Below are 12,803 nucleotides of genomic sequence, written 5' to 3' on the forward strand. Positions count from 1 at the left end.
CGTGGGAGGTTAGGTTTTAGTGGGTAGACCATGAAGAAAAAGAAAGGGAGTCCTACACTCGGAGAGGCTCGCTGCTACAGAGAGTAGCACCGAGGCTTAAAAACCCGGTTAGTGCATAAAGCATTTCCTCCTTCCACGTAACAAAAAAAAAAAAAAAAAAAATAATAATAATAATAATAATAATAATATTTATTTTGTCTTGAAATTATTACATTTCTTACAGACTAGTTACAGGTAAAAATAGACTACCAACTAATTTAGCAGATCATTTAGTAGCATTTTAAATCTTTTTTCACAGTAGGAGAAGTCCAAAACTGAAGAATTTTGGAGCAAGTTAAACTCTTTTAGAGCTCTAACAACAGGAGCATTGGCCGCATAATTGGTCCCCGCCAGCCCAACGTAAAATGTGGCATGAACTGGCCGGTCCATGAGGACCTCACATAGACTGATTGAGTCCGTAGTGTTGTAGCATGACTCCTTAAACAAATATGAGGAATAAGAAAGAATATACGTTCAAGTAAAAAGGGGCAGTCAACCACCCCAGATATTAAATTAAAAATGAAAGTGAGAGATAGGAAGGTTCTCATACAATCTAATGTCTTGAGATCAAAAAACATACATCTAGATGCATAAGCCGGAACAGGAAGATCAAAATGAAGTGGGCGCAGAGCGTACTTTATAAAGACTTTCTGAACACTCTCCAAACGACTTATATGACAGGAATAATACGGACGCCAAATAATAACAGCATATTCAAGTCTCTAGCGCACCAGTGAGGTATACGGATCCGAGAAATCTGAGCTGAAACGTCTGACAAAAGTCAGCATAGAGTAAGACTTAGCTATAATATAATTAAGATGGCTTTGAAACGAGAACTTCGAGTCAAAGACCACCCCAAGATCAGTGATTTTGGAAACAATGCTTAGTTGTGAGCTTACAATATAATATGAAGTAGGGATAGGGGAGCGGGATTTGGAATAGGAGACATGGGAGCATTTTTTAATATTTAAGGGAAGCATATTTTTCTGGCACCAAGCTACAACATTGTCTAGATCACTCTGAAGTTTCAACGAGTCAGCGGGACATGTAATATTACTAAAAATCTTCATGTCATCAGAATACAAGAGAAATTTTGAAAATTTAAAACAACTAGTAATATCGTTGATGAAAATCACAAAAAGAATTGGACCTAAAATGCTTCCCTGAGGAACGCCTGAAGAAGCAATGAAAGAGTACGACACCCCCCCAACTACAACTGAACAAGATCGATTTGAGAGGTACGTTTTGATCCAGCTTAAAAAACTTGAGTGGAAGCCAAACTACCGTAACTTCGATAATAAGATACGATGATTAGCTTTATTAAACGCTTTCGAAAAATCAGTATACACGGTGTTAACTTGGGCCCGGTTACTAAAAGCTTCAATGCAGTATTCGGAGAAAACTGCTAAGTTGGAGGTAGTTGATCTCCCCGACATGAAACCATGCTGGTCTACCGAGATGGGACGACTAATGGCAAAGAAAACTTTATTTTTTTTATACATTCAAAAAGTTTTTAGATAGTCGAAATGTTAGAAATAGGACGATAATTGGTGGTATCATTTTTATTGCCAGATTTAAAAATTGGCGTAATATAAGAGATTTTCCATGTATCAATGAAAACGCCTTGCCCAAAAGATTTATTAAAAAGCAGCCATATTGGGTAGGCGAGAGCTGAACAATTCTTAAAAAGGTGACACCAAAAACCATCAACATCAGTCTGGGACGACAAACTGATTTCACGAATCCCCAGTTCAACATCATCTAAAGAGATTTCAAGAGCCCCAAAGTTTAGCGCGGAACCACTAGCACCAAGGCCACTGTAAAAATTACTACTACTCAAATTAGAGTCTGCCTCAAAATTCGAGCTGAAGAAATCCGCAAAAAGATTTGCAGCAACTGATGCTGAATCAGCTTGTGTAACCTTGTAAAATACAACGGAGGGAACACTCGAACACAATTTTTTAGACTTCACAAAACGCCAAAAAGCTTTCGGATTCAGTTTAACATCCTCTTCGAATTTTCTTATATAGTTATGCTTCAAGACTTTGCTCAATGATTTAAACTCGTTCAAATATTTTATATACATTTCTTTGTACAAAGGAAACCTTGAATTTTTAAATTTTTAGAAACTTGTTTCTCAAATTCTTAAGTTTTTTCCACTCCTTCGTGAAACAAGGAATTTTGTAAACTTTTTTTTTTACTTTAGGAATGTGCTCACTACAAATACAATTTAGATTATTCTTAAAGATATTGAAACAACCGGTCGCATCAACCTCAGTAAATAGCGTATCCCAATCAATAAAGTCAATTGCCGCATTAACCACATCAGCATCATAATTTTTAAAACAAAACTTGGAAATTGTATCCTCTACCTCTACGTAAGTATTAAACTCATAAAATTCCAAATGAAGAACCAGCGGAACATGATGTGGACCAGGATTGGACAAAGGGTCCAGACATTCCTGGAGGCAAAAGTTCATGTTATCACTTAAAAATATGAGATCCAATATTCTATAAAAACTGTTATTAAAACTGTTAATCTGACTAAGGTCACATCTTGAAAACCCGTCAATCACATATGTTTCAGCAAACGCATTTGGTGGAGCAAGAATGGAAATATTCAATAAAATCGCATTTGTGGTCCAATTGTACTCATATTTGGAACACAGAATACATACTTGAATAGAAAGTGACCTATGCAAACAAATCGCCGCCAGGTGGCGAAGACTTAGGGCTCACGATGGGTATATTTACTGAACACATCATATGCTTATAAGTAAGGCCACGTCAGTAATAGCAGATATAGGAAGTGCGAGCTGCATGAAGAAACGGTTGGTTAAGTGCGTTCTCTGTTCGTGTCCTGCGCTCGCCAGGCCAAAGCTCCAGCTACTAGGGGCGCCAGAGTTGCCAGAACTAGAGTCAGCTAATGAGCTAGGTCCTAGAAAACTTTTAGCATTCGCCAAGAGTACGGAGATATCTTTTAACGCAAGTCCTGGTACCTAGTTGAAGTTTGTAATATTTGGTCGTCAAAGAAATTCTGGTAGCACTAAATACACATTCCGTCGATAAGGTCTTAATTGATCGGCCAGTTCAACCTAACCTAGATCCTAATGAAGTGCGGAGTATTTTTATTATGAGTTCTCACGTTGTGGCTTTTTTTCTTTTGAAGAAATTATTGGAAGTTTCTGAATGGAGACGTTTGTTACAGGGTGGGCTCGAACACAGAAACGACTAATATCTGATATATCCTTCAAGGTCTGGGAAAGGTGAGAGAATTTTCCTAAAATATCATCGTTTTCGACTTGTTTTCGCGATATGTACTTTTCCTCTATATTAGTGATATGAACTGTTTTCTGAATAAGCCATTCGGTCACATCTTGTTGAAGCCAAGAATGGCCTTCCCACCATAGGGAATTGTTGGCCAATTATTCGGCTGGTAGTCTTCTGCTGATGAGGTCCGAGGGGTTCAAGGCTGAGTCTACACTAGGTCAATTATTTTTTGATACGATGAGATACCAAAATTGACCATGAGTAGGGTGATTTTCGTATCCAGGGCAGAATAACAGTGCAATCCGTCCATAAGAAGCTTGACGTTGGCCTAGTTTGAGATTATTATTAATCGATTCTAAAGTTTCGGACACCGCATAACTGCAACCTAGGTAGAGATATGGTTTTAACTGGCGCTACGCAAGTAGCAAACTCCGGAAGATTGTATCATCTATCTCAGCGCGAAGGTTAAAACATCTGCATATACTTTCTCCGAGGCGTCGCACAACTCACGGATTTCTACTTTAGAGGTTGGTGAAAAGTGTACCCAGCAAAGGATACGTAATCGTTCAATGTATTTGTAGCTTTCCATTAATTTCTGCCAACTCTCAAGAGACACGGATGATACATCCTCACCCCACCGTGTACCCTCTAGCCAGATGCTCTGGATTGAAATTTTTGCAACTACTACGAAGGGAACTAACCAACCTAAAGGGTCGAATAATTTGGCGATAGCCTAAAGTAGCGATCACTAGCCTGCTTATCGAAGGGTTTTGCTGTAAATAAAAGTTATCAGCAAGTGCGTTCATCGAATATCCAATGCCTTGACTATACTCGCGTCTTCGAAATCCATTTCATTTAGGAGATGGAATCTTGGTATGGCCAGGAGTACCTCAAGCAGTTGGCTGTCCATTTCCGCAGCGAAAATCCTGCTGAGGCCATTAGGTTAATAAGACCTCACATAGACTGAATGTGTCCATGGTGTTCCCAGAATTTGTTTGACGACCAAGCGGAAGAACCCCAATAGAGCAACTCCGTCCTCTTAGCAAATACTAGAAGTTTTCTAGGACCTAGCTCAACTGCTGCCTCGATATCTGGCAACTCTTCCGACCCTAATAGCTGGAGCCTTGACCCTGCGATGCCGGACATGTTTTTTCTTGCACCTCACACTTCCTACACCTGCTGTTACTGACCAGGACTAACTTATAAGCATGAGACGCCAAAAGGCAGTGCCCGTTAGTATGCCCATCGTATTCCTTATATAAGTCTTCTCTCTTCAAAGATATAAGCCATTTGGTGAGTCTAATATCGTAGGCTTTGCACATGATCTCAGAAATTTTGTAGCCCCGCGCTACAAAATTTTTGTCTCATTTTGACTACTCCCAAAAGGATTGGGATCTCTACAGTCTATTCAGTGAGTGTTGCATCCTCCTTTGCCATCTCATCGACCTTTCCGTTCTTCTACCCATTTATGACCGGGAGCCCAGTATAGATGTATAGTCCCGCCCGAGCGCAGTTTTCCAATGCTTCTTTGCATTCTAGAACTCTTCTCGATGAAGTACTGTATGAGATTATTGCCTAAATTTGGGCCACAATTTTCGAGTGAGGATCAAAAGACGCGTATTCACGGCTAGATTAAGGATCCTAAATCAGAAGTTAATTTCTTTTTACCCGTTTAAAACTTATCGGCGAAAAACAGGTTTGTGCAGTACATATTGTCCCCCACGTTTACAATCTTTTAAGCGCACACATCATTTTACTTTTTATATTATACATTAGCATAATCAAACTTGCACGAATTAACGAAAAAATAATGTTAAATTTCACTAATTTACTTATTATTATTTTTGTTATTTACGGCCTTTGAATTACAACTTTTTAAATATGAGCTCTAGGCCAAATATTTGTATATTCTTAATAAAACACAATACGTGAATTTTTGATATACAATTATATTATTTAATTTGTCGATATTTCGACTTCAGTCTGAAGTCATCATCAGGACTAGGTACGAAAAGAACAAACATACATATTAAAATCATAAAAATACACATTTGCACAAGTACAGAACTTACATTGTTGAATGCAATATGTCGACTAGTGTAACAAAAATATAAGTTTACGAACAGTGCAAAGCAAATAACAATAAAATGTAAATAATACAAAGCCGTTTTCATAAACAAAAAATGAACATAAGCAGAAAGTTAGCTAATGAGTAGTGAGCGCCGCTCAAGTGATATCAGCTGCAGCCTGCAGGTGAACTCTTTGGTAAACAGTGGGGGATGCTCTTATCTATTATTGTTGTTGTTGATGATCAGCTGCCTAAAGGCAGAGGCAATACCAATTGTATCAGATTTGATGTTCATGCGTTTATCGCTGGGTGTATCTATGATGTGTAGCATCTCTAATATGTAGCGTTTGTTGTAATTCCTCTCTTGCTGTAGAATTTCTAAATTTTCTAAATTGGGAGAGTGTCCAGTTTCTCTGCAATGCTGTGTTAGCGCCGTTTTGCCATCATTAGGCTTATGGCGATTTTTAATATTCGTTTTATGCCCGGAAAGCCTCGTTTTTAGTTTCGATTTAGCTCTGAATTCTCGGAACAATTGCGGTTACGTGCGCACCAAAACGTAGATCCTGATCAAACGTCACACCCAAGATTTTGGGGTGTAGGACAGTCGGTAGCGTAGTGCCATTGACGTGGATGTTCAATATGGTCGACATTTGGGGCGTCCATGTTGTAAATAAGGTCGCGGAAGATTTAGTCGGTGACAATGCCAGGTTTCGCAAGGCGAAAAAACTGGAGAGATCAGGGAGATAGTCGTTTATTTTATTGCATAGCTCATCGATCTCTGGGCCTGGGCCTGTGGCCATTATTGTGCAGTCATCGGCGTAGGAAACGATTGTGACTCCTTCCGGTGGTGAAGGTAGCTTAGATATGTAGAAATTAAACAAAAGTGGGGATAGGACACCACCCTGTGGCACCCCTTGTTTAATTCTCATTGGTTTTGATGTTTCGTTTCTGAATTGCACCGATGCCTGCCGATCACCCAGATAATTTGCGGTCCACCTTTTATGACATGGGGGAAGGGTAGACCCTTCCAGGTCTTGCAGTAACGAGCCATGGTTGACCGTATCAAAGGCTTTTGATAGGTCTAGCGCTACGAGTACTGTTCTATGGTGGGGGTATTGATTCAAACCGCAATTTATCTGGGTGCTAATGACATTTAGCGCGGAGGTAGTGCTATGGAGTTTTCTGAAGCCATGCTGATGAGGGGCTAGCTGCAAATGTGCTTGGAAATAAGGGAGCAAAAAGGCTTCAAGCGTCTTTGCCACTGGCGATAGGAGAGATATCGGACGATATGACTCACCTACGTTAGCTGGTTTCGAGTTTACGAGTACTGCGCTCACGATTGAGATATCTGGCGAGCTATGACAGCTTCCTACCATACGTGTGGGGGCGTCTCCGTTTATTGTGCAGAACGTCGTTTCTTCTATTTGATCCGCCAACATCTCACCCCTACTGTCCGCCCGCAAGTTTGAATGCCATAGGTCGTGATGGGCATTGAAATCGCCTAAGATAATGCGATTGTTGCCAGTGAGTAAGGCCTCGATATTAGGGCGGTATCCACTGGGGCAACAGGTGACAGGAGGGATGTAGATGTTGATGATTTCTAGATTTGCATCGCCTGACCGGACAGATAGGCCTTGACGTTCTAAGACATTGTCCCTGCGGTCGATGCCAGGATCAAATATATAATATTGCACAGAGTGGTGTATAATAAACGCGAGGCCGCCTCCATTTCCGCTCTCGCGGTCTTTCCTGTGGACATTATACCCATAGCAGGTCTGCAATGCAGATCTGTGAGTTTAGTCTCTTGAATCGCAGCAATGCGGATGTTGTGCCGCTTCATGAAATCGACTATCTCCGTAATCTTCCCAGTTAGTCCATTACAGTTTAACTGCAGAATTCTGAAGTGCATGAGGGGTGACGCCGCCACTCTAGGGGTAAGTGAAGGGTGACTACGCCTAGGTTGTGGAAGGCCAGGACGCAATTGTTGTTGTGGCCTTGGGAATGGGCGCCCTTGGGCAAGCATTGGGGTACCCGGATGATTTGGGTTTGCGACCTGGCAACATGGCGCGATGAAACCCGTCGAGGGGTTGCCGTCGCGGAGACCAGAACATCTAGGAAAGTGGCACCAGCCAAGGCAGGAGCTGCATTGAGCGGATGTCGCAAACCTATATATTCTGTGCTGGCAGACGGTGCAAACGGAGGTAGGGACTAAGAGTCTGTTTCCCTGACCTGCACGATTGCTGCCAGAAAAGAGGGGGGGGGGGGGGGGAGAAGAAGACGGGAGCAGGGGCTGATGCTCAGCATTGCTACCAGCTCTACTACGAAGGTAGTAGTTATGAGTGGTATCAGCTGTTTGAGTTGTTGGCGCCGTGGGGCGCGAGCAGCAGCGGGTACTTGTTGTGGCTTGCTGAGCAGCGAGGCTGCTGGAAGGTAGTGGGGGTGGGGGCGCTTAGGCGTAAACTACGGGACGCCCTTGGGCGTGAACAGCAAGGAGCCACAAAAGATTTATAAAAGTTACGTGGACGTCGGGTTTTGGGATCAAGCCCAGAACAACCTGTCCGATGCAACCATCCCTTGCTCGAGACACACTGAACAGAGTATGACCGTCCTAAAAAGATTCTTTTCTGGCAAATGCAGCAAAACCATTTCTCAGGACCGGGGTCAGGAGACGGACCCGGATTGGGTTCGATACCTTCCCGGAGTAAGAGAATATGTAGCAGTCCTGCTGCAAGGAGCTGCTGGGAGGATGACAATTTGTGGGAGGAACGAAACAAATTAAATGGGGTCACACTGAAATGACAGTCCTTGGTCGGGAAAAATCCCGAGTCGCTCCGGTACATAGAACCGACTGCCTTGGGAAGCGCTGTGGTTCTTTTCATTTCGTATCATAAAATATGAAAATTCGGAATAAAAAATCGCGCGATTTTAACAGTTTTAAGCAAGGAAATGTGATGCATATAAATGGACAGTTCAGAAGATGGTGAGATATAACAGATGGCTAAATAAATATGGATATTTGCTAGTTGAGTGCGTATGCACAAGAACTCAGTTGTATCGATGGCGGGTACGCTAATCTCTTCAGATATTATCGAAGAGTGTACAGCAAGCAGAACTCCACCTCCAACTCTGTTTAGGGGGTCATTTATATATATTTGGTAGTCATTACAGGGGTTATCAGAATTAAAGACATGGGGTTTCAGCCAAGTTTCAGTAAAAGCAAATATATCTTTACTTAAGTTGAATGATTTTGAAAACAGTTCTGTTAATTTGGTGTATAAGCCTCTAACATTTTGGTAAAGTATATCTAAAGCAGGCTTTACGTTCAATGTCATTAAGAGGGATCTTTGCTAAGTTTTTAAGACTCTTATTCCGCCTATATTCAAATTCCCGCACAAGAGCGCCAGGGGGCCGAAAATCGTTACTCAAGATAGTGTCAAAATGTTCAATAGGTACATCTAATCTAAAGGAAGATACATTTCTTTCATAATTAAATTAAATTTCCGAATTGTTACGTGATCGATTTTCCTTTTTGAGGAGATATAAGATTTCAGATCCTCATCAGTAGTATCCCGAATATCGAATCTTGACACGAATATGGATTTTTTAGGAGGGACTGCAACCAACTTCTTAGTTCCAGGCTCGGTCGCATGAGAACGGTTCAATTTTTTTTCTAGCTGCATGTTTTGTTGGACTTGGAGAAGCGAAGTTTATTAGTTCTAGCGTTCTGGATGCGGGAACGATTGGGTTCTGGATGTTTTGAACGGGGTCGATGGTCAGTACGCCAGCCGAGACATTAGTTCTTCGCTGGATTTCAGTGCTAAAAAAGGGTATGCAAGTAAAATGTATGTAAGCATGAATTCATGTATGGACATATGTACATATGTATATATATTCATCACAAAGTATAGTTCTTGCTTTATTTTGCAAATTTCTACACTATTTTGGCAAGATTAGGGATATTAACCAATATATGTACACACGTGTATAATCATTCGAGAAAATATTGCTCTGTAGATGCACTCACCAATCTCACGTTCTCCAACGGCGCCGCTGCACTTGAGTGGTTTTACTAGAAATGCTGAAAAAAAAATATTCTTGACATACATACATATCTACAGTCCACGCTCACTCAGCCAAGATCACTCGCTTGTGGTCGTTGGTAATAAGTGTTTTACTAGGATTAATTCTACCAACGTGATGCTTACACGCGAAATCTAAAACAAAATATATATTCTACAAAGCAAAAAAATTCTGGTGCTGAAGGCACCCTATGCAATCTCGGTGTGCGGCTAGTAAAAAGGTTGGCCGGAAGTATTACTGAAAAAATCTCTGTACTTCTTTTCATTTCGTGTTTTTTGATTATTCAAAAAAAAAATTTATAATACTAATAATAATTCCGGCCAACCTTTTTACTAGCCGCACACGGAGATATATTTTTTTTAGATTTCGCGTATTAGCATCACGTTGGTAAAATTAATACTAGTAAAACACTCATTACCAACGACCACTAGCGAGTGATCTTGGCTGAGTGGTTGAGGGCGGCTACGGTGAGCGTGGCCTGTAGATATGTATGTATGCCAAGATTATTGTTTTTCAGCATTTCTAGCACAACCACTCAACTGCAGCGGAGCCGTTGGAGAACGTGAGATGGTGGTGTGATGGTAGCGCGCTCCGCCTACCACACCGTATGCCCTGGGTTCACACACATTTTTTCTAAGCGGGGTCGCCCCTCGGCAGTGTTTGGCAAGCGCTCCGTGTGTATTTCTGCCATGAAAAGCTCTCAGTGAAAACTCATCTGTCTTGCAGATGCCGTTCGGAGCCAGCATAAACATGTAGGTCCCATCCGGCCAATTTGTAGGGAAAATCAAGAGGAGCACGACGCAAATTGGAAGAGAAGCTCGGCCTTAGATCTCTTCGGAGGTTATCCCGCCTTACATTTATTTTTGAGCCTTTTCCTACTAAAACCTAACTGCGCTATACATTTTATTTCTTTCCAATTAACAACATAATACTGGAACTAAGAGCTTTGTCAGCAAAACTACGTTCAAAACGTATAGTTAATGAAGGCATAGACTTATCCAAAAATTTGAAAATATAATACCTAAAAGTAGTCTTTTTGTTTGTGCAGTTTGAATTAAGTCTCCTATTCGCTTAGTTTATTAAAATTTTGTATAGGAAACCATGGAAACATCCTGAAATTTTATATTTAACAACGACTACGACACTTTTGTGAATTGCTTGTATCACAATCAAATAACACAAAAATTTGGTCCTTTTCTCTGAGATTTGGTCCCAAATGAAAACATGTGTGGCAACCGTGAATGCAAACGGTATATGCCAAGAGCGAACTGATCGACTCTCTTTAGTCCAAATACACTTGCTTCACAAAAAAAGATTTTTTGTTGGCTCGCTGTAGCTTGTGTTTGGCCACTGAAAAGTCTTATGCTTGCATTATTTAATGTTTCTAATCAACTTTACTACATACAAAAGTACATATGTACGGAATTGACTGTGTTGATTTTCAGTGTTTGTCGCAAAACAATATCAAAGCAAAAAACATTTTGGTTTGTGAGCAAAAAACTCGTGCATTTCTCAAGAGCGAAATGACGCATGTGCATCACATTTCCTTGCTAAAAACTGTTAATTTAATTATTTTCTAGGGTGAATTCAATATGGCGCACATATCATGGTGCATCTCTGACTTTAATATCGTACCAGTTTCTTCAAAGTCTTCCAACAATGAATTTATTGACGGAATGGCTGAACTGTGCCTCCAACAAATCAGCATCCAATCGAATAAATTCGGAAAAATATTAGATTTAGCTTTTGTGGAAGATCACTCTAAATATTCCATTAGTCGATGCGAACACATTATTGAACCTGAAGATGCTTACCACCCTTCCCTCAAAATAGTTTACGAAGTGGTAAGTAGTACTCGTAACCGCGGCAATAAACGATACAACTCCTATTATCGCTATGACTTTGCGAAGGCCAATTTCAAAAGATTAAATCGTGATTTATCTCGAACAGTGTGGCCAATATTTAATGCTGATGTGGAGGAAAGCGTTTCTCACTTTTACAATACCATTTACTGTCTTTTTGAAAAATACGTACCTAAAGAGCTGAAAATCTTAAAGAATAAAAAGTCTCGCTCTTTCAAGTTGTTCAAAAAGACGGGTTTACATAACCATTACTTACAGTACTAGATTCTACGCTACAAGTATTTTCAATTGAACAAAAAGTGTTACAAAGCTTGTCTTTGTAAAATGAAAAGAAATATAACTTGCAACCAGAAGGCATTTTACGGATTCGTAAACTCCAAACGCAGGATGAAAGGGTTTCCATCATCCATGAAATTCCAAAATAATATTCCCAGCGATGATCAAGAGATCGCCGGCTTCTTTGGGGAATTTTTCAAATCAAACTACTCTATTGAGACCAGCGTTTCGCCTAATGAATACCCTTACCATATTGATTTATGTTATTCCATCAGAGCTCCATTTATATCTTCAGGAGATGTATTGTCTTATTTAAAAACTTCGAAAGTATGATATTTTTTTTGGCGAATGTTGACATCACTAGGCTAGTAAATAATCACACAACAACAAAAACATGAAGGAGCCACTCTTATGCACATGTACACATTAAAGCTAGCCACACTTATGTACAAGGTAACGAAGAGATACCTCACACACACAGATGTAGTCATCAGCCGAAGTAGTTACTCACACATACACACGCATATATGTAGCTCAATTACCAAGCAGGAGATACCGCAGTTCTAGAAGGCGAAACGTCTAGACTTTAGTAGAAATATGCGAATGAAGCAACGGGGAGCATAAAAGAAGCGAAAGCTGAGTAGTCAGGAATCAGTTTGATTTAAACACGCACAGTTGCGAAGTGACGTATTATTATACTACTCCCAAAGTAGTGTAATAAAGACCATTTTGCAATACAGAATATTGGAGTGATTTATTCAACAGTTTAGCGATTCCAGCGTTAGCAGAAGGTTTCAAATAAGCGGAATTTCCCAAAATTCGTTACAATTGGTGTAAGAAGAGGAATTGTTGAAAAAATTCCGAAGATTCCGAGGACAACAAGGACATGGCCATGTTGAGTGAATTAAAAATTCAGCAACTGAAAAAAAGAGTCGGAAGCTCGTGGATTAAATACTACTGGCAATAAGTCCGAGCTGGAAACATGACTAAGGGAAGCTATGGAATTGGAAGGAATCGACATTGATGAACACCCTTTTCATCCTGATGTGGAAGAGTCGGCGACTAAAATGGGGGAGAAGATAGACATAGACACTACGAATCAGTGTAACGCGATACTAGCAGTGCTGAAGCAAATGTCGTCACAAATATCAACCGATATGTCAGCACAGCTCGAAGTACAGGAGACACGTTTAACATCCAAGATGGAA

The 12,803-nt window shown here is 40.5% G+C and overlaps 1 protein-coding gene across 10 annotated transcripts in view; it reads left to right on the forward strand.

Annotated features, from left to right (window-relative positions):
- Positions 1–12,803, forward strand: part of PlexA (plexin A) — a 739,259-nt gene that overhangs the window by 422,539 nt on the left and 303,917 nt on the right. For 2 of the 10 annotated variants that reach the window (XR_010947759.1, XR_010947758.1), the window contains exon 6: positions 2,246–2,417. The exons of the other annotated variants lie outside the window; for them this stretch is intronic. The gene's annotated coding sequence lies outside the window, so the exon portion shown is untranslated. The remainder of the gene's footprint in view (positions 1–2,245; positions 2,418–12,803) is intronic. 10 annotated transcript variants of the gene reach the window in all.

Source organism: Eurosta solidaginis, chromosome X (assembly GCF_040869045.1).
Source record: "Eurosta solidaginis isolate ZX-2024a chromosome X, ASM4086904v1, whole genome shotgun sequence".
NCBI classification, from domain to species: domain Eukaryota; kingdom Metazoa; phylum Arthropoda; class Insecta; order Diptera; family Tephritidae; genus Eurosta; species Eurosta solidaginis.